Genomic DNA, 27,415 nt, shown 5'->3' on the forward strand with positions numbered 1-27,415 from the left:
GGAATGGCTTTAGCTCAGCTAAGCATGCAGAAGCAAACACCATTCTTATGCCTGGTGAAGCAGGCAACTTGTAGGTGTTACTGATCAATAAGGGAATTGTTACAGACCTTGCCAATGATGGTTCCACATCAGGCTTACTCCGACTCCCATGTTTAACACATGGAATGAGGTCTCCTTTCTTGAGGATCCTAGCCCAAAGTGCAAGCAGCAAGTACAACTATATAAAAAACTGACCATAACAGCAGATGCTCAAGGTGCTAACTGCTGCTGCAGTATGGACTACTAGAATACCTGCTGCAGTAGAATGGACTACTAGAATATCTGGTGCACAAGGGCCAATGTCTAGCCTAACTTCCAGAACTCACCATCCACGCCAAGGCTGGGGGGGGTGGACATCCACCCTTTACGGACATCAGTACATTAGCTGCACAAAACTGGCTTTTGCCCACCCCAATTTAGAGCTTTTTCATTCAACCAGCAGAACATCCACTCTGTCTGTGCCTTGACATGGTTCCTAGGATCCTGATTAAAAAAAGGAACACACGTGAACATTTGCTGGGCCAGGAACACAAGATAAATTTCCTTAAATCTATACAGACATTAGCTGCCTGATATCCTGACTGCAAAACAAAATTGAAAAGATAATTATATAGGCATAGGGCACCCTATACCATTCCTAGAATGCTCATAAAATAAGGGATGACGGAAGAGAAAACAATAATGAAACAGTGATTCATTCTTAACAACTATTAATATGGCATATCCTTATACAAATTTACATTCTTCACACAGATGACTGCTGTAGAGAGGTCACCAAGAGTGGGAGGTGGAAGAACTGGCTGTGTTGGGTTGGAATAGCCTTGCAGTAAATCTATTGTAAAGCCATCCTTTGTCCTGGAACATTTACACCACAGTGGTCATAGACAGTGGGAAAGTACAGTTTTGTACCTACCATAAATGTAGATGTCCGATAGACATGCAACTGCAGTCATAACATGTGGGTTGTCCTGCCTCAGGCAGCCCTCGGTCGGCCGGATTCCAAAGTCTGTGTCCGACGTCGGCTGATGTCGCATTTCTCTCCGACGTCAGAGCGGCTGGAGTATATAAGAATCAGCCAACGCCATTTTCTTCAGTGTTTCTTGCCCCAGATGCCAGGTGCCCTCCAAGGAAGGCTGTAATCAAACTGGAAGACAAAAACAGGATTCCAAACAAATACATGAGCAATAAAACAAATACACCATAACAGATATCCCCAGCTAAGAGTAAGAGGGAAATGAGTGGACCCTAAGCATAGAGGGGTATGGAGGGAGGGAAAACCCGACTGCAGTTGCATGTCTATCGGACATCTACATTTATGGTAGGTACAAAACTGTACTATGTCCTTCAAGAATGCAACTGCAGTCATAACATGTGGGTAGAATACCATAGCTTAGCTGGGAGAGGAGGTATGCTCTAGGAAATAGATGGTGTGGCAATCAAACCCTGCAGGACTGCCGAAGCAAAGCCTGCTCTGGATCTGGAATATAGAGGGAGATTGTAGTGTTTTGAGAATGTATGCACGGAGCTCCATGTAGCAGCTTCTAGAATGTCTTTTGTAGGCACCCCTCTTAAAAATGCTGTAGAGGTGGCTGTAGCTCTGGTGGAATGTGGTCTGACATAGGCTGGAGCAGTCTTTCCATGAAAGGAATAACAGAATCTGATGCAATGTCCAATCCATTTAGAAATAGTCTGTTTTGAAATTGCTTTTCCTTGGACTGCAGGGGCGTAAGCTACGAAAAGCTGTTCAGACTTCCTACTGGCCTTGGTTCTGTCCAGGTAGTATCGAAGTTGTCTATGAATGTCCAAGGTATGCAAAAGTCTTTCCCCCTTATTCTCAGGATTGGGGAAGAAAGCAGGCAGATGAATGCCTTGATTTAGAGAAACCCTAGAAACCACCTTTGGCATAAAGGTAGGGTTGGTCCTTAATGAAACCCTGTCTCTGTGGAAAATAATAAAGGGTGGTATTGCCATTAGGGCCTGTAGCTCCGAAACCCTTCTTGCTGAGGTAATTGCCAACAGGAAGGCTGTTTTCCATGAGAGAAATTGCAAGTCAACTGAAGCTGCTGGCTCAAAAGGAGGTAGAGTCAGTTTTTCTAAGACAAAATTGAGGTCCCAGGCTGGCACTGGGGCCTTTCTCGGTGGCTTAATGTTCTTGATTCCCCTGAGGAATTGTCTCAGTAAGGGGTGAGAAAACAGGAGGATCAGTGTTGTATCTAGCTGAAATAGCAGATGCGTGTATCTTTATTGAAGAATATGAGAGGCCGCTCTGTAACATATCTGCCAAATATTCCAAGATAAGTGGGATGTTCAGTAATGATGCATCATGTCCTTTGCTGGTATTCCAATTGCTGAATCTTTTCCACTTTGCTAAGTAGACCTTTCTGGTGGATGGTCTTCGAGCCTCTATTAGTATCCGCTGAACTTCCTTGGAGAGGGATAAGCTGAAGTTATTTATGGGATCTCCCAGGCTGTTGGCTGCAGTGTCTGAAGGTTTGGATGCAGTGTTTCGAAATTGTGTTGAGTCAAAAGTAGAGGTCACTGAGGGAGGGCCCACCTCCTGGTGTGGCATATGCTCTGTAGTAGTGGGTACCAGTGTTGTCTTGGCCAATCCGGAGCTATTATGATTCCCTTGGGCTTCTCTGCTTTGATCTTTAGTAATACTGAGGTCATCAGTGGCAGAGGTGGAAATGCATAGATTGCTAGGGAGTTCCAGTTGAATGAAAGGGCATCTATTTTCCAAGCCTTTGGATGGTATGTCCTTGTGCAAAATTTTGGTAGAAGATGATTGAGGTGAGAGGCAAATAGATCCACTTCTGGCTTGCCCCATGTCGAAGTGAGTTGTCTGAAGGCCTTCGGATGTAACCTCCACTCGTGTGGATCTGTGAAATTCCTGCTTAGGCTGTGCCAACACATTGTCTTTTCCTGGAACAAACTGGGATTGTAACTGGATGTTTAGACTCAGTGATTTTTCCCAAAGCTGCATTGTCAGTCTGCAAAGGGGGTAAGAGTGGGTGCCCCCCTGCTTGTTTATGTACCACATCACAGTGGTGTTGTCTGTCCGTATCAATAAGTGGCCTTGCTGGAGTTTGTTTTGAAAAGCCTCGATAGCATGCATTACTGCCAGCATCTCCTTTTGGTTTATATGCAGATGTGTTTCCTTTGGAGACCATTGTCCTTGTATACACCTGCCTTCCATGTGCCCCATCCAAGGTCCGAGGCGTCTGTAGTCATGGTCTGTGTTATCTGTGGTTTTTTTGAATGACATACCTGTGTTTTCCTGGCTCACCGAGGCCCACCATAGAATTCCTTTTGTAGGCATGGAATGAGTGGTATGATTGTCTCCAAGTTGTTGCTGTGTTGAGACCAAATGCTTTTTAGGTACCATTGAAGCTTTCTCATGTGTAGTTTTGCTAATGGAACCAGTAGAATGCAGGATGCCATGTAACCCAGGGCCTGTAGGAATCTCCTTGCAGTCATCTGGGTGAGTTTTGCTAAACCTTTGAAGTATTGAGTTAACTTCTCTTGCTTGTCTTCTGGCAGGTAATCCATCTGAGAGGCTGTGTCTAGTTTGGCTCCTAAGAAGATTATTTGCTGGGATGGCTGCAGTCTTGACTTTTGGAAGTTGACTGTGTATCCCAGAGCTTGAAGTAATCGTATGACATAATCCAGGTTTTTTGTCAACATCAGTTTGTCGTCCGTTTGTATAAGGCAGTCGTCCAGGTATGGGTAGATTTGTATACCCTGGAGCCTGCAATGAGCAATTACTGAAGCCAGGCATTTTGTTAACACTCTGGGCGCAGTAGATAAGCCAAATAGCAATGCTGAGAATTGATAATGCTCTGGCCCTGCAAGAAATCTGAGGTATCTTCTGCAGCTGTGTCTGATAGGGACATGCAGGTATGCCTCCTTGAGGTCCAAAATAATCAGCCACGACTCCTTGCCCAGCATGGGTAGAAGTTGCTGTAGAGTCAGCATTTTGAACTTTGGTACTATGAGAAAGGTGTTTAATGCGGACAAGTCCAGTATTGGTCTCCATTGAGATTCTTTTCTTGGAACAAGGAACAGTCTTGAGTAAAACCCCTGCTCTTGTTCTTTTTGTGGAACTCTTTCTATTGCTTTCATTCGAGTCAGCAGAGTGATTTGCTTGATAGCCTCTGCCCTTTGATGTTGTGGTAGATTTGGCATGCCTTGCTTTCTTGGTAAGGTATGAAAATGAAACCTGTACCCTCGGTCTATAATGTCCAAAATCCATTTGTCCTTTGTCAGTCTGTGCCAGTTTTTTGCAAACAGAGATAATTTTCCGCCCAAGGGAGCTTCTAGTTGTTCCCTGGTAGGCGGAAGTAGAGGAAAGTCATTGAGTTTGTGGTTGCTGGGCAGGTGAAACCCCTGCGTCACTTCTTTGGTTTCCTGTCTGCCATTGTCGTCCCCTGTAAGGGCCTCTGTATTGGCCTCTTCCTCGGCCACGTTTGTTCTTACCCCTTTGAAACTTTCTGGATTAGGAAAGGACCAGTTTTTTTGAAGGCCAATTCCTACTGAATCGGGGGGGGGGGGGGGTTTGAACCTGGAGAAAATCCTTCACAGTTTGAACTGATTTTGCTTTTTCTTCGATGGTCTTTAACACTTCCTTAGCATTTGCACCAAAAAGCTTGTTCTTTTCCAAAGGTGCATCCAGAAGTTTTGCTTTTACATGATCTGGTAGAGGTTGATCCTTTAACCAAGCATGTCTACGCATCACTGCCCCTGTCATAGCTGCCCTACATGAAGCTACCAGTGCATCATATCCACACTGCAGGAAGTGATTGCTTACTTGCTGAGTGTTATGTACAGCTTCCTGCAAAGTCTTCTTGTCTAACAGATCAGGAGAAGCTAATGTTTTTTGTAAATCTTCTAAGAGATAATCCTGATATTGGAACATATGAAAAAGGCAATTTAAAGCTCTCATGGATAAGGTAGTGGATGTGTAAACCTTTTTACCCCATCTCTCTAATGACCTTGCTTCCCTGTTGGAGGGCAAAGGATTTTTGGAGGTGGAGGCTGAAACTCCTTTAGGCCCCTGTGAAATAGTTTCCAAATCAGCAGTATGGGCCCTGAATAAATGGGAATGAGTTTCTGGGACCCTGTAATACCTGTCTGGCTTGGCTGGAGCAGGAGGAAGAGAATCACGGGTAGCACTAGAATCAGAATACAAATCATCCAGAACATCAAGTACAGGAGGAATAGCTAAGGGCCTGTGCTGAGGCTTCTTAAGGAAAGTCCTAAGGCGTTTCCGAGAATCAGAATATTCCTGACCCTGCCACTTGAAATGTTCCCTCATGGTGTGCAGAACTTCCCCAAAAGAAATATCCTCAGGAGGGGAGGCCGAAGGTATGGAATCTTCTGCATCCGAGTCCTCATAGGTCTGGAAGAGCTCTTCCTGGCCATCAGAGTGGACAGAGCCCTCAGAGTCTTCATCTGAATGGACAGAGGGTTCAACCCAGAGCCTTTTATCAGGAGGAGGCTGGGATGCTCTCTCAGGATGGGCCTGTGAACCTCTAATCATGGAAATTAAATCAGCAGCCATGGACATCATTTGTGTCTCCGGCGTCAGCTGAGGTAAGGATTTGGAAGTATTATGCTTAGTTTTGCTGGCTGCCTTAGCCCTAGTGTAGGCCTTAATAGACTTGGCCATAGGAGGCCTGGCAGCTCCACGTGCAGGAGTGACCTTGTCTACAGCAATGGTCTCTGGCATTTCCTCGGTTTCGGTATCTGGAGGAAAATCTATAACTGGCGGAGTAATGTCTGGAATCGGAGTCGTCAGTAATGCGGTGTCTTCAGTTCAGAGTGGTGGAGAGACCGTCTCAGAGGAAACCGGAGCACTCGCGCTAGGTTTTGGCGTGGAGTCGGTAGTAGACGCGGGTCGAGGATGTCGGTCCCGGTCTTTTCGCTTTTTGGGAGTTTGCGATGTCGGAAGATCCGACGGCATGGTGTAAGCAAATTTATCGCCGAAAAAATCTTCAGCGAACTCCGCCCGGCGCCTGAGAGTGCGCTTGTTGAAGCGAGCACAGGCAACACAGGCCGAGACTTCGTGGTCTGGGCCCAGGCAAGGGAGGCAGTAAGAGTGGAAATCCTTATGAGGTATTTGTTTACCACAAAAAAGACAATTGTTAACTTTTTCAGTAATTTCTGACATCGGCTGAGGCAAGAAAAGGTCCCCAATGGGGTACTTAGCTTTTTTGATGACTTCAGTATCGTAGAATACAGGAGCTGACCGACCGGCACTTGCGAACTGCTTCTGCTTCGGGCACCGCGCGGCAAGAAAGACTGAAGAAAATGGCGTCGGCTGATTCTTATATACTCCAGCCGCTCTGACGTCGGAGAGAAATGCGACATCAGCCGACGTCGGACCCAGACTTTGGAATCCGGCCGACCGAGGGCTGCCTGAGGCAGGACAACCCACATGTTATGACTGCAGTTGCATTCTTGAAGGACATCTGTGGAGCATGCAGCAGCCTAAAACACACTTCTAAGAAAGGCCACTGGGGCTGCAGTACCGCTAGTGCTCTAGATTCTAACAGACCCTTCCAACTTTTCTTGCTGAAAGAACAAGAAAATACACTACTGAGTTAGCATAATGAAATATTCAAAGCTGTAAACTGAATTTTCATTTACCTATTTAATTTAAATCTTTTAAATTATATGGTCTAGTAACTGTGAGTTTGTATCACATACTATGAATAAGCACTGGTGCAGCACACATTTCAGATTTGTGCATCAAGCGTCAATGCTGCAGCTTCCCACAACAAGCAAAACTTACCATTTGACCTACTGCATGGGTATAAATTCTACACAAATACATCCACGTGAAGATACAGAAAAATACAGTACACTTTTATATACATATATATGGGTCCACTTCTAAATTCTGAAGTTTCAAAACTTTAAATGCCTTATGGTCGAGACCATAAGATCGAAGTTTTGAATCTTTGAACTGTTTAAATGGACATTGCCGTACAGTGTGGAATGGTATATTTACCATTTTCCTCACTGTAGTGTGATCTTGGCATTAGTATATTTAAGCAGCAAGGGGTGCAGGGAGGGCTTGTCCCCCTGCAAAAATGTAAAGAAAAAAAAAAGAAAAATAGATTTTCTTGTTTCCACTTTATTTAAAACTTCAAGGTTTCAAAACTTTGATCTTATGGTATCGACCATATGCAATTCAAGGTTTTGACACTTCGAAATTTAGACACAGACCCACATGTATACATGAACACATACATAGATTTTACATTAAATATACACCCTGATACACTAATATATATATATATATATATATATATATATATATATATATATATATATATATATATATACACATACATATATATTTATATATACACATACACGCACACATATATCACACACATTATATATATATATATATATATATATATATATATAAATTCTTAACAATTAGAGACCACACTAGCATTTAAAAATCAGTGAAAACATTGATACAACAGATCATGCCAAACTGTAACACGATCCCCCACTACCAACACAGGCAACTGTTCTGAAGAGTGAAAGGCTAGACTTCAGCAAAATAAAACATTTAAATAATACAAAGACAAGAATAAAAAGTCTCAGCTACTCTACAGCAAACAAAGTAAACAGTGGACTGAAACCAGGAAAAGGGGGGGGGGGACAAAAGCTCTTGTTCTCTTATAATTCCTCAGAGATGGACATGACACAGACAGTAAAAGCAACAGACTTCTTTCTCACAAAATAATGAAAAACTTTCAAACTGCTAGTAAGTCCCTTATTATGAGCACTTGGGCAGATTCTAACTGTCAAAGACTATGGTAGGACCAGGAGGTTAAGACTGAATAGGGACTGGAAATACAGAGAGCAGGAAGGTGGAAGTGTGTGCCAATTTGTCATTAAAATCAGATGTACCACTCAATTCAGGACAAGCGAAATCTATGTGTGGGCCACTAATATGATCTGATCACAAAAGTTTGAAAAGAAACAGCAAACATTTTTTCAGAACGATGGCCCACAGCACCATGTGGGAAATACAGACACTGCTAAACATGCCTTCAACCAGAAGGTAATCGTACAACATCCAGTTATATATGCAGTTGCCCCTAGGGACACTTATTTTTAATCTTACTTCTATAGTTAATCAATCTCACCCAAAATATAAATGCACTACATCAAAACTCACATCATTCTCCCGCTAAAGAGAAAGTCACCAGTATTTTTTGTAATGCTGCTGAAAATGTCACACCTATGTGGCTCAGAGATGTAACTAGTTTCAGTTTTGAATATTTTAGTTCCACACAAAATATAGTTTAATTAGGACTCACAATTTCCTTTTACAAAACATATTTGGTAGCATGGTCTAGTGCTAGTAGTACCCATGATCCTCTGCAAGCTTGACAAGGAAGCAGTAGCTGCCCGCCACTGGATCAGAATCTTCTGCACAATCAGTTTGAAAGCCATACACAAATCAGCTTTGCTTTTTTTTTTTTTTTTTTTTTTTTGCATGGGTCTGTCTTCAGATCCCATTACCAAAGTGGCAAAAAGAAGGGAGGAATTTGCGATCCTTGGGAAACGTACTTGAATATCTGCCAATACTTTCACTCAAAATTAAACATTTCCTTTACCTCCAGTTGTTGTCTCTTAATGAAACGGCTTTACTTACCTGAGCATTTGCATTTATTCACAAGTAAGCTAAATTGTTGGAAAATGTCTTTATTTCATGCCAAAACAGTTACTTGAAACTTGCAAGTGAAGAGAGATACCCCCCCTTTTACGTGCCCTCCTGCTAACTATAAATTGCTCTCATAACCTTTTTACCTTTAATGTCCCCAGTACTATACCCCAGGGGTGGGACTGCACCAAAAGGTGGTTAGCAAAGGAAGTGGAAAGGATCAGCCAGCAGCATCACATACATTGCTCTGCGCTCCAAGTGATTCTTGTATGAACAGAACTCTAACTGAACACACCTTTTGAAAATTCAAGACATAAAAAAACTCCAGTGTAAGGAAACACTTAATAGCTAAATACTACATATACTACAACGAAACTTTTAATAAAACACAAAGCTTTTGGACATGCATCCTTCCTCGGTGTGAACTAACAGAACAGAGCACTTCTTTTTCCTTTTATAACGAAGCTTAATTGCATCACATGACACAACCAGCAATCAAAATCTACTCTAAAACTTGAGACATTTCAAACGATGCATGCAAAATAAAACTCCCCAAACAGTTAATAGGTATAAAAACATCCACATAAAACATACCTAAAAAATACATTCAAACACACATGAACAAGCTCATTTCTGTAAAATCATCCGTTTCCTTTTCATAAGTGGATAGTAATGCTTCAAGCAGATGCTAAACCTGGAATTAATGCAGCTGCAAGCCTAAAACCTGTAATTTACGGAAATTAACTTGTTCATGTTTTAAATGTCTTAAGTTTTACAGAAGATTTTGATTGCTGTCTGTGTCATGTGATGCAATTAAGCTTCATTATAAAAGGAAAAGGGAAGTGTACGGTTCTGTTTGTTCACACGGATGAAGGATGCATGTCCGAAAGCTTTGTGTTTTATTAAAGAAGTTTTGTTGTATTGAAGCTGCTATCAAGTGTTTACTTACACTAGAATCTTTTTTTTTGTGTTTGATATTGCTGTGACAGTGAAGGTTTACCATTGTGCTGGTCCCTATTTTGGTGAAATTTCAAGACATGCCATGCAGAGTCCTGGAATTTGGAGAAAGTATACGCAAGTCTGGATTTTCAATCATTCACTGAACCCCAAGACTTTCATTTCTCTGAATATTCACTTTTCTCCAAGGCACTGCAATCTTGGAGTCCGTATTTATGTAAATTTGGGGAAGGAGGGCTTGCCCCTCACAGCTGGAGAAAATTTATGTTCAATGTTCACTCTTTTCCTGTATTTTTTTTTTATTTTATTTTAGGATTTGGTATTAGCAAGTCCTGACAATTCAATAGGAGTCTGTCATGTAATTATGACACTGTCTCCATCACCGGAAATATGTCATATGGCAGGCAGAAACCCCTCCCACATACATACCCTACTATATTACTGTTGCCTGGGAACTCGTGTACAATACTATAGCAATAACTCACGCCTGGGTGTGGGTAATGCTGGATTTATCCCTGGTTGATATGGTTTGGTAACGAGGGCGAAGCCCAAAATGGCTAAAAAAAGACAACCGTGGATAAATCCAGCATTACCCACATCCAAAAGTGGGTTATTGCTATTATACAATGACATTTAAGAAAAAAAAATAATTACTTTTCTTAAATAATGGCATTGTATAATGCCTCCTTGCTGCCCTTCCGCATCTGTCTGGTATTCTGCGGCAGTTCTGATGTACTGCGCATGAGTATGCTTACGCAGTACATCAGAGCTGTGGGTGAAAGCAACGGAGAAAACAAGATCTCTGTTGCTTTTTACAAACTGTCTCGCTATGTTAAAGGAGTTTAACATAGCGAGACAGCTTTAAAAAAAGCAACGTAGAAAGGAAGATCTCCGTTACTTTTTTTAAAGCCGTCTCATAGGTTCATACCAGGCTATCTGCCCTAGGGCATTTATAAGCCTAGCCAGAGTGTGTTTGGCTTTCGCCACCCATTTTAAATTAATTTTGCTATGCCCTTTTTCGAGGTTAGTATACTGTGCCTCTGTCTAACAGTGACACAGAAGTGATACCCGGGGTAAACCTACGATCTCCCATCCACTCATCAAGATTCCTCTTGAAGAGAGTCAATGAGGGACTCTGCCTAACCTGGACTGGGATTTTATTCCAGAGTGAAGGGAGCCTCTGGGTTATGAATCTGTCCCTCCAGGATGTCCTATTTATTTCAGTGCTGAGGTTCAAGTCTCATGAGCGCGTAGCTCGATGGGATTTGGATTTTCTGAGGTGCAGCATGTCCATTAATTCTGGGTTGGACATGGCTTTATACGTCAGGCACAGATCGCCTCTGAACAGGCGGTATGCCACTGAGTAGAGCTGGAGTTTCTTTAACCGGGCAGCATATGCCATCTGTTTGAGCCCTTTGATCCTCTTAGTGAGGTACTTTTGGGGTCTTTCCAGTTGTTGCAGGTGTCTGGTAAGGTACATCCCAAAAGGGGCATTGTACTCAATTATGGGCCTGATGAGGGATGAGTAAAGAGGCACGATGACCTCCCCCGATCTAGAGGCGAATCCCTTCATGATTAGGTGGGCTATATAAAATGTTTTTCTAACCACTTTGGCCACGTGGTTGTCAAATGAGAGATTGCTATCAACTTGGGTCCCCAGGTCCCTAAATACTTCTTCTGTACTTAATGGATTACCACCTATGTGGTAATTTGTGAGCACTTTGTTTTTGCCAAAGGGGATGACTATACACTTTTTGGCGTTTAGCTTGAGGCCATGGCTCTGGCACCAGTTGTCTGTTTCTATGAGGCCCTTTTGGAGGATTCTTGTGTTGGCTGGAGAGTCGATTATGGCACCCAATTTGCAGTCATCTGCGAACTTGGTCAGCCACAGTCCTTCCATGTTGGCCTGTACCTCCAAGAAATATATACAGAACAAGAGAGGTCCCAGGACTGAGCCTTGTGGGACGCCACTTGTAACTGGTTTGGAGTCTGACATGGCTCCAGCAATTCTAGCCATGTGGGTTCTGTCCTTGAGCCAGTTTGCAACCCATCTAGTGACATAGGGGTTTATATTTAAGCTGGTGAGCTTATCTATAATGCCCGAGTGGGGTATTGTATCGAAGGCTTTTGCGAGGTCCAGGTAGGCTGTGTGGACCACCTTCCCCTCGTCAATGGCCTTGGTGACTGTTTCAAAGAAATCGACCAGGTTTAAGAGGCAGGATCTGCCCTTAAAGCCGAACTGGGTAGGATCCAGTGTCTGTAGGTCCCCAATATCTTTATTTATGAGGTCCATGATCATCTTTTCCATAGCTTTGCAGACTAAGCTAGTCAGGCTTATGGGGTGATAGTTTCCAGGATCTGTTGAGGCACCACCTTTGTGGAGAGGGACCACTGCTGCTGTACGCCACTCTTTGGGTACATATCCTGTAGTAAGGCTGAGATTGAACAGTAGTTTTAGGTTTGGGTTTAGCTCTTCTTGGAGTTCATGTAGGACGCAGCCCAGGACACAGTCTGGTCCCATTGATGCTGTGTTTTGCTTTGGAGAGGGCAGCTCTTACTGAGCATCTGAGATGTCAAGGGGGCAGCACTCTGCTGGGATAGATATTTGCCCTTTTGGTGGGGGGGGGGAGAAGTTTGCGCTGAACCTGTCAGCCAGGATGTTGGCAATGTCTGTGGGTTCAGTGTATTTTTTGTCATTTTGGACTAATTCTGAGCATATCTGGGAATTCCCACCCAGGTTCCTAACATAACTAAAGAAAGCCTTGTGATTATCCTTAGTGACCTGTGCAATTTTTCTCTCAAAGCTGGCCTTAGACGATTTTATGAGTGCCCGTAGTTTTTTTGCTAATACTGATCAGAGATGCCTTACCTTTTTGGGATTTTGCTCTATCATGTAGTAGCTTCTTCCTTCTATTGTATAGTTTGTTTATGGCTGGGGTCCACCAGACAGGACGTCTGCCTTTGGAGGATTGGGTCTTGGTTTTATTTGGGATTGCATGATCCATGCATTCCTGAAGGTGTTCATAGAATACGTTTATAAAGGATTCTGCGGTCTGGGCCGTATTTTCCACAGGCCCGGGGGCTTTGAAGGATTCCACCTCGGTTTTGAGGAGTGTGAAATTTGCTTTAGAGAAGTTTTCACTGTGGTTTTCAGGGCAGGGGGTGGAGTCGGGATGTGAATATCCAGTGAGATTAGTTTATGGTCTGATCTTACCAGTGAGGGATACACTTCTGATCTGGAGCATAGAGTCCCCATGTTGGTGATGATCAGGTCCAGTATGTTTTCATCTCTTGTGGGAGTGGTAACAAGTTGTTCCATAGCATTTGAGTTTATAAATTCTAGGAACCTTTGGGCTAGGGTGTTGGAGCTAGAGTAATGCTCCCAGTCTATGTTTGGGTAGTTGAAGTCGCCCAATATAATGGTGTTTGGAGAGACCTTCATATTTTCCAGTGTTCTCAGGAAGGCTGAGTGGGGTTCCTGGGTTTGGGAGGGTGGTCTGTAGCAGGCTATAAACTGGAAGGCAATTTTACCCATTGTTAGTTGCACATGGATAGTCTCCGATGCCTCGTGCTGTGCCACCAACCTGGAAGTGTGGGTATCTTTGACGAATATTGATACTCCCCCTCCTTTTGTGGTTTGGTCCAAGTTTTGGTGCCGAAAAGCATGGTATGAGGTATAACCTGGTAGTGCTGGGGTGCTCTCGGGAGCCTTGAACCAGGTTTCTGTTACTGCATAGATATCGATGTTCTCCATGCTAAGGAGAGTTTCGAGTGCGTGCATCTTGAGGTTTAGACTTCTGGCATTGAGTAGCATTACTCAGTTTCTTATCCCTTGTGATACCTATGGAGGTGGGTTTGTCTTTTGAGCCTTGCCTAAAGAAGGCACTATGGGGGTAGCAAGAGCCTTTGTCAATATCCGAAAGCCCAGGGGTGACAGGTGCAAGCCGTCCCTAGCGAAGCATCGTGGCTTGTCGAGCATGTCATCCCAGGCTGACAGACATTGGATCCCCTTTGAATGACACCAATACTTAAGCCAATTGTTGAAATTGATCATCTTGTCTTCATATTGTGGCATCATTCTTGGTGAGGGTAAGATGCTACTCAAGGTCAGGGTCATACCGGCCTGGGCTACATGCTCAGAGAGCTCCTCTGTCTCTTTTCATGTAGTCCAGGGAGGTACGTCTCAGGTCATTCACACCAGCATGGACAATGACTTGAGTCATATTTGTACTTGCCTTGGAGTGACCAGAGTGCTTGTGTTATGTCACGGATCCTAGCGCCTGACAGGCAGCTCACCGTGACCTTCTCCTTGTTCAGCCTGGTGAGCGGGACGTCAGTGTGCCTGACGATATAGTCACCTATTACAAGTGTATCAGGTGTGTTGTTTAGCCTTAAAGGCTGTGACTGTTCGGCGCACTGGCTTTGTGAGCTATGTGTTGCACGTGTTTTGTTTTGGGGTAGCGGTTGCTTGGGTGTCTGCTTTGGAGGTCTCTGCTGCTTAGGCAAATTTTTATTTAGAGCCTCCGAGTATGTTTCTGTGTGTTTATGTGTTTGGTTTCCTGTCATGGTAGGTCTGTGAGACTGGAATTGTAGCGAGTGTGGTTTCCTTCTCCTCCTGACTGGTTTCGCCAGTACTGAGTTGAGAGAGCTTAGCCTCCAGTATGGCTATATGGTTGCATCGCTCACATGTGTTGGAATTTGTTGAGAGGAGGAGAGGGTTGTCTGTGTACATGAGGCAGTTGAAACATTGCCTCAAGATTCCCAGATTCACCAGCTGGACCGGAGACGAGATTGACAACTGACCTTTGGACATGCTAGAATAGTATTGGGAATTCCTTTATAATTGAAAAAAAAAGGGCCAATGGGGAACGAGGTATTCAAGGGGAGTTTGTGAGGGTGTAGTACATTTAATATTTTAGTGCTGACTTATATAATTGCTTTAGTGAGCAAGTGCCAGGTAACTTAAATGTAATGTGTTACAGGTAACTTAAATGCAAAAACTACAAACGGTAACTTTCTTTCAAGTGAAACAAGGAAATAAGTACAGTAAGCAATGCATATATCACTAGGGATCCACAGAAGCGCTGAAAAGCCGTGTTTTAGGTGGAATTAGCGTTTCAGGGAAATAACAAGCAAACAAACAACAAGCATACAAATAAAGCTAGATTCAGCAGGCCTGGATCTAGTCTATGCTACAGCAAATAAGATGTACCAATTTCAGTAAGCAGTTCAAATACGCAGGCACTATAAGCCTTTAACCAGAAACTCCCAGCTCAGAAGGGCAGAGTCCAGCCTCTCCTCCCACAAGAGTGCAGACCACGAACCCTTTTAATGTAAAATAACTGGCCTGAAGCCATGTTAAAGTCCTTTAACATAGCGAGACAGTGTGTAAAAAATCAATGGAGATCTTGCGTTCTCGTTGCTGTAAAAAGACTTATACTAATGGAAAAAGTCCGGCCGATCGGACCTTTTTCCATTCGTATAAGTCTAATTTACAACATGCACGCTGACCAATCAGCGTGCACATTTTGGAATATTAATGGGGGGGTCGTTGTATAATGGCTTTTTTACACTACTCTCCAGCATTCTAGCAGGATACTGAATAGATTTGGTCATCAAATCTTGACATTTTTGTCTCCTTAATGCAACAATAGCTTTGTGCATCACTAACAAAGCTCAAGACACCATCTATTTTCCAAGCTAGTTTCTTGTTGATTTATTTTTATTTATTTATTATTTTTTTTGTTTCACCATTGCCTGTTAACAGCCATTCAGGCACTTGGATCTTTTCTCCCCGAGCCTCTGCTGAAAAAGGGCTTTAGCTCAGTCAGACACTTACAGTCAAAACGTAAAATAAATCAAACAGAAATCAATAAATTAGTAAACTAACATTTGTTGATTTATTTCCATTTGTTGACCTGGACAACAGCTGGGCTGAAGTGGTTCTTCACAGTGGGAATCCAAGGAGAAAAACAAAAGGTAAATGAATACAGAAAAGGTGGAATATTGGCAAAAATTTAATTTGGAAATAATAAAAATAAAATTATATAAATCAACTTTATTACCTTATAACATACAGTAATAGAGAGAGTCAAATATACACTAGAGAAAGAGAAGAAAGTTAGTTTGAGGGGGTATAATATAGACAGAACTAGGATGCAGAGAGCAGATTTATTTGTAAGGAGGTTTAGTTTTGAAGTATTGAAATGCACGAATGTTTTAAGACACAATATAGATAGTAAACAGCAGAAGTGAGAACTACCTTTTTTTTTTTGAGAAAGCAAACAGTATATCATTTTTGCATCTGAATGTAAACTGTATGCAGAAACAAAAAGAGGTTATTTTTATTGTACTGAAGGGGATGGAAGAGCATTTCTTCTTTAACTGAGAACAGCAGCTGGAATGGGCATGAAACCAGTCCTTCCACTTCTTTTAAATGCTTGATACTGATCACTGCCACCACACACTGGCTTTGTTAGACTGCCCCAATTAGGAGATGCAGCTGCCATACAAGCTAGCTCACGCTTCCATCAGGACTGGATACACACTGAAACACAGGAGCAGGATGGGCTTACTGTGACCTAACTTGAGTGTACTGTAGGTGTCTAGATATGGACTCCTGTTACCACTGCATGTAAATTACATGTGGAAGCACTGTGCCAAGGCCCTTACACAATAAGCAAACCATTTCACAATATTAAGCCCATAAGACAAAGGGGATGCTCTATATACTCTGTAAAAGTTTGGAATTCTTACAAAAGTGGCACACTGAAGCTTAACATTTTGTGAATATTCCCTAAACTGTACACATGCATTCTAAAGTGAAACTAATCAGCATGACAGATGTAGCTTGTGGGCTACAAAAATACACAGTGCAACCAGCTACAATTTCTGCTGCTAACTTAAATACTCTGTTGTTTTGGTTGGGTTAAGATCTCATATTGTAATAAAAAAAAGTGCATGTCTCGGGATGTTTACTGGTCCAAACACTTATTAAACATTTGACCAACTCCCCAAATCCACCCTAATGCCTAAACAAACCACATAAAAATGGATGAGTAGCCTACCAAAGGCTCACTTAATTTAGCAGTCTGTAAAATGGTGGAAAACTTTGCTGTATGTTATCGACTGTCACTGTTGAAGGGACACCCTGACCCAATGTACAAGAAAGGGAAAAAGGGACTGTGGATAGTTGGATTAAAGAATCTTGAATGGTTACACCTCCAGAATGTACTACACAAAATTCATCTGACAAACTCACAAACAATCATATATGCTACTTGCTGCTAGCAAAATGACACTGTTACTTTCACAGGAACTTTGGTTATGTCTACAAAATGGCTGTTTGCACTGTGTGTACATGACAGATATATATTTAGGATTCAGAATTGTTGAAATAATTACCAATGATTTATTATAATAGATTATGTTTGATGATAAATTGACATGACTGCAGTTGTAGCAATACATTTCTAGTAAATTCAACACTATAGGCAGCTGTTAAAACTATGCGAACTCAGGCGCATGTTGTATGTACTGTTCTTAAGACCACTGTTTAAAATGTTAGAAGTTTGAAAATAATTTGTTTTAGGCAACTCTGTTGGGTTTCAGTTCTGTTTAACAGTCAGCGAAACTAAACATTTCAGTATACACATACTTTAACACTTGTTTTCATTAACTTATAAAACTGGAACCATACCACTATCCCCTCTCAGATTTTTGTCCAGGGCATCATTTCATCTAAACCTAACCCTGAAAAAGTCAAATTTTTCCTGGTCTACACTTACTGTAAGACTAAATTACTCTGTCACTAATTTAATCGTCCAGGTCATTCTTCAAGACAGACATTAAAATATGGCAGATCTTACTACTTTTTGATAAACAAAAATCGAAAGAAGGAAGCTAAAAATGTAGAAACAAAAGGGGTGGCTTTTCTGTTCATCTTACCCTATCATTTTCACTTTTCTTTATTTCACTGTGAAGCAGCTTGACACCATTTATGTAAAGTGTTAACTATTTATATCTTCAGTTTTACTGTTTTTGAAATAAGTCTGGAAAAGCAAATGGATTAAAAAACACCAATGCCATAACACATGAAAATGAAGTGTATATGGCAAAAGCATTTTGTAATCTAATTTAGCTCCGTGTCTTTCTGCCACAGGTTTGGGTATTTCCAAAATAAGAATAGAGGTGTCATTCACTAGATCAATGAATATTTACTCTAAGTTTTATGGTAACTTTACATAACCCTGTAGCCTTGGCCTCATATTTAACTAAACTGGAACATACAAATATGCAGACTGAGGTACTTTAGTCCATGCAGTACACCACAGTGCTGCAGCTCTTGGTCTGACACCTGCCTGTCCAAGTCCTCAATTACATCAAAATTTATTTTAAGATGCAATCTCTATTCCTCCACCAAAACAAATGCACATACCATTATGCTGCACAGCCACTATACCGAGACGTTACAAAGAAAATACAGTATATGGTCAGATGGTAGTGAATACTGACGTTTTACACAGCACTGTCCTCTCAGTTACATTACTGATTTGGGTTTTCTAGGTTCAGTCTACATACTATTCACCTACTCTCATGGGCTTCACCAGGGTCTCCTTTTTCTTACCATATTCTAAATACATGCACAGGTTGACTGGCAATGCTAAATTACTCCAAACTGTAGATGGTACCTGGTAGGGTACCAGCGGTTTTTAATACATAACTTCTGGTCATCGTCTTCTCATTTATTGCTTTTACTTTGGAGTTTGTCTAGATATGTGTGTATCCTGTAAAGGCCTGGTGTCCTGTACACGACTGTCTCCAGCCCCACAACTATAAAACCCAAGAAAGACGCAACAGGAAAATGGATGGATAGGAAAGAAGTCAACATTGTGTAAACAGACACATTGGACGTACATGTTCTGCAATGCACCTTAAAACTGCAACAGCTTTTTAAACATTATTTCATTAACATTTTTGTATAAAATCCATGGTCATCTATGCACTGCTGCATTAGGTATGGATACTAAACATTGTACCAGAACTTTTATGTATTTGACAGCCTGATTAGGTCGCAGAGAAGCGCTCTCAGATTTTTGTCAAGCTTTACTGGAGGTACAGCATGAAATCCACACACACACTCATGCACGCACATACACTGACCCTAATATCATTCTTTCCTCCTCAAAATTACTACCATTTCTTCTACTTACATTACACAAACATCCATTGACCTCAACTGTAAAGCAATCATGAATGCCCAGAGTGACGATGCTTAAAAATCCTCTTCAGAAAGGTATCAATGTTCTTCACCAATGCAACATGCAGTAAGACAATATACAATAAATTATTCTCCCAAGCTTACTCACAAGGACTAAAACAGCTCTACCACCTTCCAAACGGGGTTAGTAGGTGGGTGTAGGAGGGACACCACCATCTCCCACTCCATGTTGTAGCCTGTATCTGAAGTTAGAAATACTTCAAAAGATTAGTGCAATGCCTAGCAATTTATGACACATCTGCTATCAATGCAACAATTTTAAGAAGTCTGAACAGCATGTCAAAAGGGACTTTACATTAAAAATGTAACTGCACACACATTTTCATTTGAGAAAACACTAAGACCACTTATGAAAAGGAAAGTACAGTTTTGTACCTACCATAAATATAGATGTTCGAGTGTATACCCTGCTGCAGTCATCACACTTGGGTTATCCTTCCGTCAGGCGGTCCCGCAGTCGGCCCGAATTCCAAAGTCTTGGTCCGGCGTCTGTTGCTGTCACTTATTCCCTGACGTCAGTGCGCCAGGGGTATACGAGAGGCATCCAACGCCATTTTCTTCAGTTTTTCTTGCCCCAGATGTCAGGTGCCCCCCCCCCCCAAATGGTGGTCAGTAGATAGCACCAATAATAAAAAGTGTAGCATAAACAAAAAAAATCCCTCCAGCTATAAGCAAATACATCACAAAGGTTGTAACAGATTTTAAGGTATAGAAAGGTCCTCGGTCAAAGGGGATGGAGGGAGGGTAACCTGGACTGCAGCAGGGTATACACTCTAACATCTACATTTATGATAGGTACAAAACTGTACTATGTTCATCGGGTTACCCTGCTGCAGTCATCACACTTGGATAGAATTCCGAAGCTAAGGATGGGAGGTGGAGTCAAACAGGGTTAGAGGAGGCTAGAAGGCCCTGCAAAACTGCAGTGGCGAAGCCAGCTCTAGTCTTAGAGTAAAGTGGTAAGTGGTAATGTTTGGTGAAGGTGTGTACTGAACTCCAACTTGCAGCTTCCAGAATATCCTTGGTTGGCACCCCCCTGAGGAAGGCTGTAGATGTAGCTGCTGCCCTGGTAGAGTGGGGCCTTATGCTAGCAGGAACTGGTTTTCCATGGTGGGTGTAGCAAAAACTTATGCGATGTCCTATCCATTTGGAAATGGTCTGTTTTGAGATAGCCTTTCCTTGTGATGCTGTCGCATAGGATACAAAAAGCTGGTCAGACTTTCTGAAAACCTTAGTTTTATCCAAGTAGTAACGTAGCTGCCTGTGAATGTCCAAGGAATGTAGGAGTCTTTCTCCTTTGTTCTGTGAAGGTGGGTAAATGGATGGTTTGATTTAGAGCCACACTGGATACCACCTTAGGCATAAAGGAGGGGTTAGTTCGTAGAGAAACTCTGTCTTGATGAGAAATGAGGAAAGGCTCTACTGCCATTAGTGCCTGAAGCTCTGAAACTCTTCTTGCTGAAGTAATTGCTAGCAGCAGGGCAGTCTTCCATGATACAAACTTTAAGTCAGCTGAGAAAGCTGGCTCAAAAGGAGGTTGCGTAAGTTTTTCCAGAACAAAGTTGAGGTCCCAAGTAGGTGTTGGTGCTCTCCTGGGAGGCCTAATGTTTTTGGCCCCTCTGAGAAACTGCTTAGGAGTGGATGTGAAAATAAGGGAGGATACGTGTTGTAGTGAGCTGAAATAGCTGAGGCGTGGATTTTAATAGATGAAAAAGAAAGCCCTTTGTGTAACATCTCAGTTAAATATTGCAGAATCTGAGGTATGTCAGGCTGAAGGGTATTTTGGCCTTTAGCTTGGTTCCAGGCACAAAACCTTTTCCATTTGTCTGAGTAGGCTTTCCTGGTGCTGGGCCTCCTGGCCTCCAGAATAACATCCATAACAGCTTGTGAGAGAGGAGCTGGCTGGTTGCTTAGGTGATTTGCCATGCAGCCAAGTTTAAGGTTTTGAGCTGGCTGTGTAGAATAGGACTGTCTTGTGTGAGCAGATGGGTAATTTGTGGTAGAATCCATGGTGGGCCCTGGGCCATATTCCTTAATAGTGGGCACCAGTGCTGGCGTGGCCAGTCTGGAGCAATGAGCATCATTCGGGGTCTCTCCATCCTGACTTTCAGCAGCACCTTTGTGAGAAGGGGTAATGGAGGAAAAGCATATACTGTCAGCATTTTACAACTGAATGAGAGTGCGTCCACTTTCCAAGCTTGATGGTGAAAAGTCCTTGTGCAAAATTTTGTTAGTTGACAGTTTTGGGGTCTGGCAAACATGTCTATGTCTGGGAACCCCCATTTTTGAGTTATCATTGCAAATACTTGTGGATCCAGTTTCCACTCGTGGGGATCCACGATGTTTCTGCTTAGGTCGTCTGCCAATGTGTTCTTTTTTCCTGGCAGGAATTGAGCTTGTAATTGAACTTGGTAAGCCAGTGCTGTGTTCCACAAGGTCATTGCTAGCCTGCATAGAGGGTAGGAGTGTGTACCCCCTTGCTTGTTTATGTACCACATTACTGTGGTGTTGTCTGTCCTTATGATAAACTGTCCTGGATGTAAGAGGTCCTTGAAGGCTGTCAGAGCATTTTGTACAGCTAGCATTTCTTTTTGATTGATGTGCATATTCCTTTGATCTGCAGTCCATATGCCTTGAATGCACCATCCTGCCATGTGTGCCCCCCAAGCATAGTCCGATGCATCTGTTGTCATAGTTTGCCTGGCTGGGGGTAAGGTGAAAGGCTGACCCTTGTTGAGGTGACATGCCTATGACCACCATAGAAACTCCTGTTGAAGGCAGGGAATGAGAGGTATCATTGTTTCCAAGCTGTGGCTGTGTTGAGTCCATAAGCTTTTTAGGTGCCATTGTAATTTCCTCATATGCAGTTTTGCAAATGGTATTAGTAGTATGCAAGATGCCATGAAGCCCAAGGCCTGTAGAATTTTTCTTGCAGGGAGTTGGGTCTTTGTTGCCATTGTTTTGAAGTATTGAGTTAATTGTAGTTGTTTGTCTGGTGTCAGATAAGCCATCTGGGCCGTTGTATTCAAGCTGGCACCCAGGAATGTCATATTTTGTGAGGGCACTAGTTTTGATTTCTTTTCGTTTACTGTGTACCCTAGGCACCTTAGAAGATGTTTTACAAAAGCCAGGTGTTGTAAGAGAATGTCCTTGCTTTCTGCTTGGATGAGGCAGTCATCCAGGTATGGGTATATTTTAATTCCTCTTTGTCTGCAGTATGCAATTACTGATGCCAGGCATTTTGTGAAGACCCTGGGTGCAGTAGATAAGCCAAAGGGCAGTGCAGACAATTGGCAATGGGTTGAACCTGCAATGAAACGGAGGTATCTTCTGTAATTTTGTCTGATAGGGACATGCAGGTATGCCTCCTTGAGGTCCAACGTTACTAGCCAAGCTTTCTTGCCCAACATGGGAAGAAGCTGCTGTAGTGTTAGCATCTTGAATGTGGGTACTTGCAAGAAGGTGTTTAAAATTGAAAGGTCCAGAATGGGTCTCCAAGCAATGTCCTTTCTGGGGACTAGAAAGAGCCTTGAGTAAAATCCTTGGACTTGCTCCTGTGTAGGTACCAGTTGAATGGCTCTCATGTCCATGAGAGCTGTAATTTGTTTTTGTGCCTTTGCCCATTGATTTTGTGGCAGGTTTGGCATTCCTTTTATCTTTGGCAAGGTGTGGAAATGGAATCTGTATCCTTGTGAGATAATGTCTAGGACCCATTTGTCCTTTGTGACGATGCGCCAGTTGTCTGCAAAAAGTGCTAATTTTCCTCCCAAGGGAGCTGCCAAGAGTTCTGCTTGGCAGTTTGAGGTTTAAGTCATTGTGTTTGCCTTCTAGTAGTTTGGGACCTGTCTTCTCCTCCCTTCTGTGTTGCAGTGCCCCATTGGCGAGGTTTGTAAGGGATTTGTGCTTGTCCTCTGCCCCTTGGGCACCTGTATTTACCCCTCTGTGGTCTTTCAGAAGCTGGAAAGGACCAATTTTTTGTTGGCCAATTTCTGCTGAAGCGTGGGGGCTGTACCTGTAAGAAATCTTTGACAGTCTGCATAGATTTTGCCTTATCCTCCATTTTCTTTAAAACCTCCTCTGCTTTAACCCCAAACAAGACATCCTGCTGTAAAGGTGCATCTAGTAACTTTGCTTTAACATGATCAAGCAGAGACTGTTCCTTTAACCAAGCAAGCCTACGTATAACAGACCCAGTAAGAGCTGCTCTAGAGGAAGCTTCCAAGGCATCAAAACCACATTGTAAAGTATGTTTGCCCACCTGTTCAGCTGCATGCAACAGATCCTGCATTTCCTTGAATTCAGACTGTTGAGGGTGCATGCCCATCTTTTGTTTTATTTCAGACATTAGGAATTGCTGGTATTTAAGCATGTGAAATTGACAATTTAGTGCTCTCATAGCTAGAGTAGCTGAGGTGTAAACCTTCTTCCCCCACCTATCTAGTGCTCTGGAGTCCCTTTCAGAGGGTACAGGATTTTTAGCCATAGAAGCCTTAGCCCCTTTGGGACCCTGGGAGATTCTCTGGATCAGCAACAGGGCTTTTGTATAGGAATTTGTGTGAGTCAGGCACTCTTTAGTATCTATCTGGTTTGGCTGGAGCAGGAGGCAGAGAATCTGGATTTAGACTAGATTCTAAGAAAACATCATCCACAATGTCTACAACTGAAGGATAGCAAGTGGTCTGTGCTGGGGGAGTAAAATAAACTCTCGGAGCCTTTTCTTTGAGTCGGAGTAGTCCTGACCTTCCCAGTGGAAATGTTCCCTCATGGTATGTAAGGTTTCCCCAAAAGAATAATCTTCAGGGGGAGAAGCTGAGGGAATGGAGTCTTCAGCATCAGAATCTTCATAAGGGGGAAAGGAGCAATCCTGTTCCTCAGAGGAGCCTGAGGAAACAGACACTTGATCAGAGAAGGCATAATCCTCCTCTTGTCTAGGCCTTTTGTCGGGGGGGTTGGGAACCCCTGATCAAAGAAATTAAATCTTCAGCCATTTTTTCAGCCAAATTTTAAGCATCTGTTTCTTAGGCATAGGGCCTTGACCTGGAGACGGAAGTGTAGTCTTTTTTGGATTTAGAGGAGTCTTAAGCTTAGCATAAGATTTTATGGTGAGAGTAGTCGGTCTGAAGACACCTTCAGAAACTGAAGGTGTTTCTGCAGCACCGGCTTCTCCTACTGCAATGTCATCAGTAGGGCCTAAAGAAAATGGCTGCGTCGGCCTAGAACGCTCTGCTGGAGAATCCGAAGCAGTCTGGGGATCCAATTCAGCGGTAGCCAGGGGGTGCGTAGGTGCCTCCCTGAAAACCGGAGACCTGGCGACCGGCCCAGCCGAGGGCTCAGAGTCTGGCTTGGATCTAGGCTGCCTTTCTTTATCTTTGCGTTTTTTATGCACGCCGGTAGTCGGTTGCTCCGACGGCATAGTGTAATGAAATTTCCTACCGAAGTAGTGTAGTGCAAAATCAAAGCGTCGCTTTATAGTTCGCTTATTGAACCTAGCACAAAACCGACAACCAGTGATGTCGTGGTCTAGGCCTAGGCAAGGTATACAAAAAGAATGAAAGTCCTTATGAGCTATTTGCTTCCCACAAGAAATGCAATTGTTAACTTTTTCTGACATTGGACTGAGGCAAGAAAAGGTTCGGGGTACTTAGCTTTGAAGACTTCGGACTGAAACTCTATTCGAAAATCTCAGGTGTCGGCCGACTGGCACTTGTGAACTGCTTCTGCTTCGGGCACCTCGTGGCAAGAAAGACTGAAGAAAATGGAGTCTGATGCCTCTCATATACCCCTGGCGCACTGACGTCAGGGAAGAAGCGACAGCAACCAACGCCGGACCAAGACTTTGGAATTCGGGATGACTGCGGGACCGCCTGACGGCAGGATAGCCCAAGTGTGATGACTGCAGCAGGGTAACACGATGAACATCTAGAAATGTGTAGAGTATTTGAGAAAACATCAGGATTCCATAATGCTGCAGTTCAGACAAAACCTTGATTAAAATTTAAAACCCGGTACTGTTAAGTCTTTGAGGCAACACAGCCAGATGCCATTACAGTGTTAATTTTTGTGAACATATATAGCCATAAACCATAGCTATTTATACACAAAATAAAACCCGCAGAACAGTGAAATAAGAATGTTAACAGTAAGCAGAGATAAGCCCATGTTTATTCAATTTAATTCTGATATTAGACATGACAGGCACAACAAAAAAACATCTGCTGTTACGAGTGAACTATTTTGCTATTACCAGAGATGATCCAGTTTGCTTAAAATGCAGATAAAGGGAAAATAATTAATGCTATAACTTACAGTTAGTCAAATGGGAGAGATAATGGGAAATTACTTTGCCCTGCAGCTACTTACCCCTCTTGCAGTACACCCCCTACCACCATGAACTATCACAATGACCTCCTGTAGACTCTGTCCACCTGTGGTCAGTGGGATATTCTGGGCAGGCACAGTGTGAGAAAAAGTGCCCCCTATCTAAGGCACAATCCACACAAAGGATTTTGAAAGCTGACAAATTTACATTTTACAAGTGAAGATGTTTGAGTCCACCTACAAACAATTCACATCATAAAAACTTCCTGTAGCCATTCTTAGGGACTGCCATGGCAATGATCTCTCAAACTGGAATCCTAACGAGTGACTAGTCTCCTATTATCTAACTCTAATCTACCGAATGACTAGTCTCCTATTATCTAACTCTAATCTACCAAGTATAAAGCATCTCATATGCCTACAGAAACAAGAAAATAAAAAAGAATACGACACTGATGAAACACACTCCACCAATATACACAAAAATGAAATGCTTTCTCAACAAATTTCAGATGATTTTTTTTTTTTGGTAAAATTGTTGGAGGTAAAAAAAAAAGCAAATTTTGCATTTCATTTGGTATGTATGAAGTATAATATATATATATATATATATATATATATATATATATATATATATATATTATATTACATATATATTCACTTTACAACCTCGAAATGCTGAAATATCGAATTTCAGTATCTCGAGACTATAAAACCGAATCCACAAAACACTGATAAACAAAAACCACGAAACCACATAACCGAAAACACCGCACACACTACACTAAACATACAACACAACACCCACATCACAACATAAACAAAAAAACAACACGCATACACAACTCACACACACATAAGCAGGGGGGGCAAGCCCCCCTGCACCCCCCACCCCCCCTACTTATATATACTAACTCAGAGATCGCACAAACACAACACAAAAGCTCACTCACACACGCACATTCTCCAGTCCCTCACACACACTCTCCCACTCAAAACCCTTACAAAACACTCCCTTACCTGATATAACACCTACATCCAAACACGGCACCGTGCACCAACAAAACACAAACCCGGACATTACATAGCGCAACTTCATAACCGCGAATTCGACATATTTTCGGCATACGTCAAATTCACGATTATGAATGTTCGCTATTTTTAACATTCGACTTTATAGCTTCAAGATACTGAAATTCGACATTTCAGTATTTCGATGTTATAAAGTGAACCTATATATATATATATATATATATATATATATATATATATATATATATATATATATATACACACACACACACACACACACACACACACACACACACACACACACACACACACACACACACACACACACACACACACACACCATTTCTTTGATAAGCTAAATAACCTAACCATGGAAAGGAACACACCATGCCTTCTAATACCAATTTGAAAATAGAAATACATATTCTATTTGGGTTTGAAATCTCTCTAATGTCTGAACTGTGCAGGTGAGCCGAAGCTGCTACTGGTCACTTTTTTTTTTTTTTTTAAATCTGAGACTTATTTTGAACTTCAGAAATTCTAACTTGCAGAGAATATTAAAACAAACATTCTTGGATTATAGATTTTTATGTGATTGAATTCACTCACCTACAATAAGTAAATGAAAACAAGAGATACAGTTAGTCTCAAGAAAAAACTACTTTCTCTGCACAACAGCAATACCACCTTATACTTATATTTTAAAATATGTGATTACATGCTCATTCTTTAAAGCTTATGACCAATAATGAAGGCTATACTATTGTGATTTTCCCTTTGTGAGATGAGGCTTTCGGACCATAAGCTCCAACAATGTTAGTTGTCTCACTATAAAGCAATGGTCAGGAACAGACATCTTTGCGTCAGATTAGGGACCGTGTACAGTAAACACAGAAAAATGGTACTCTCACTTGGTGAGGCATCAGTACCCTTTTCTAGGATGCACAGTGTACGCATATGAAAAACAGCAAAGTCTGCACTGGAAGCCACTGGGCTCATACTGAGGTGGGTGGAATCCTGGGAAGTCAGTGGTTATAGCCATGCTCTGAAGCTGACAACATACAGCTTAACTGGGTGTGACAGGTGATAATCATAAC

This window comes from Protopterus annectens, chromosome 7.part0 (assembly GCF_019279795.1).
Source record: "Protopterus annectens isolate FY-2018-M chromosome 7.part0, PAN1.0, whole genome shotgun sequence".
Classification (NCBI taxonomy): domain Eukaryota; kingdom Metazoa; phylum Chordata; order Ceratodontiformes; family Protopteridae; genus Protopterus; species Protopterus annectens.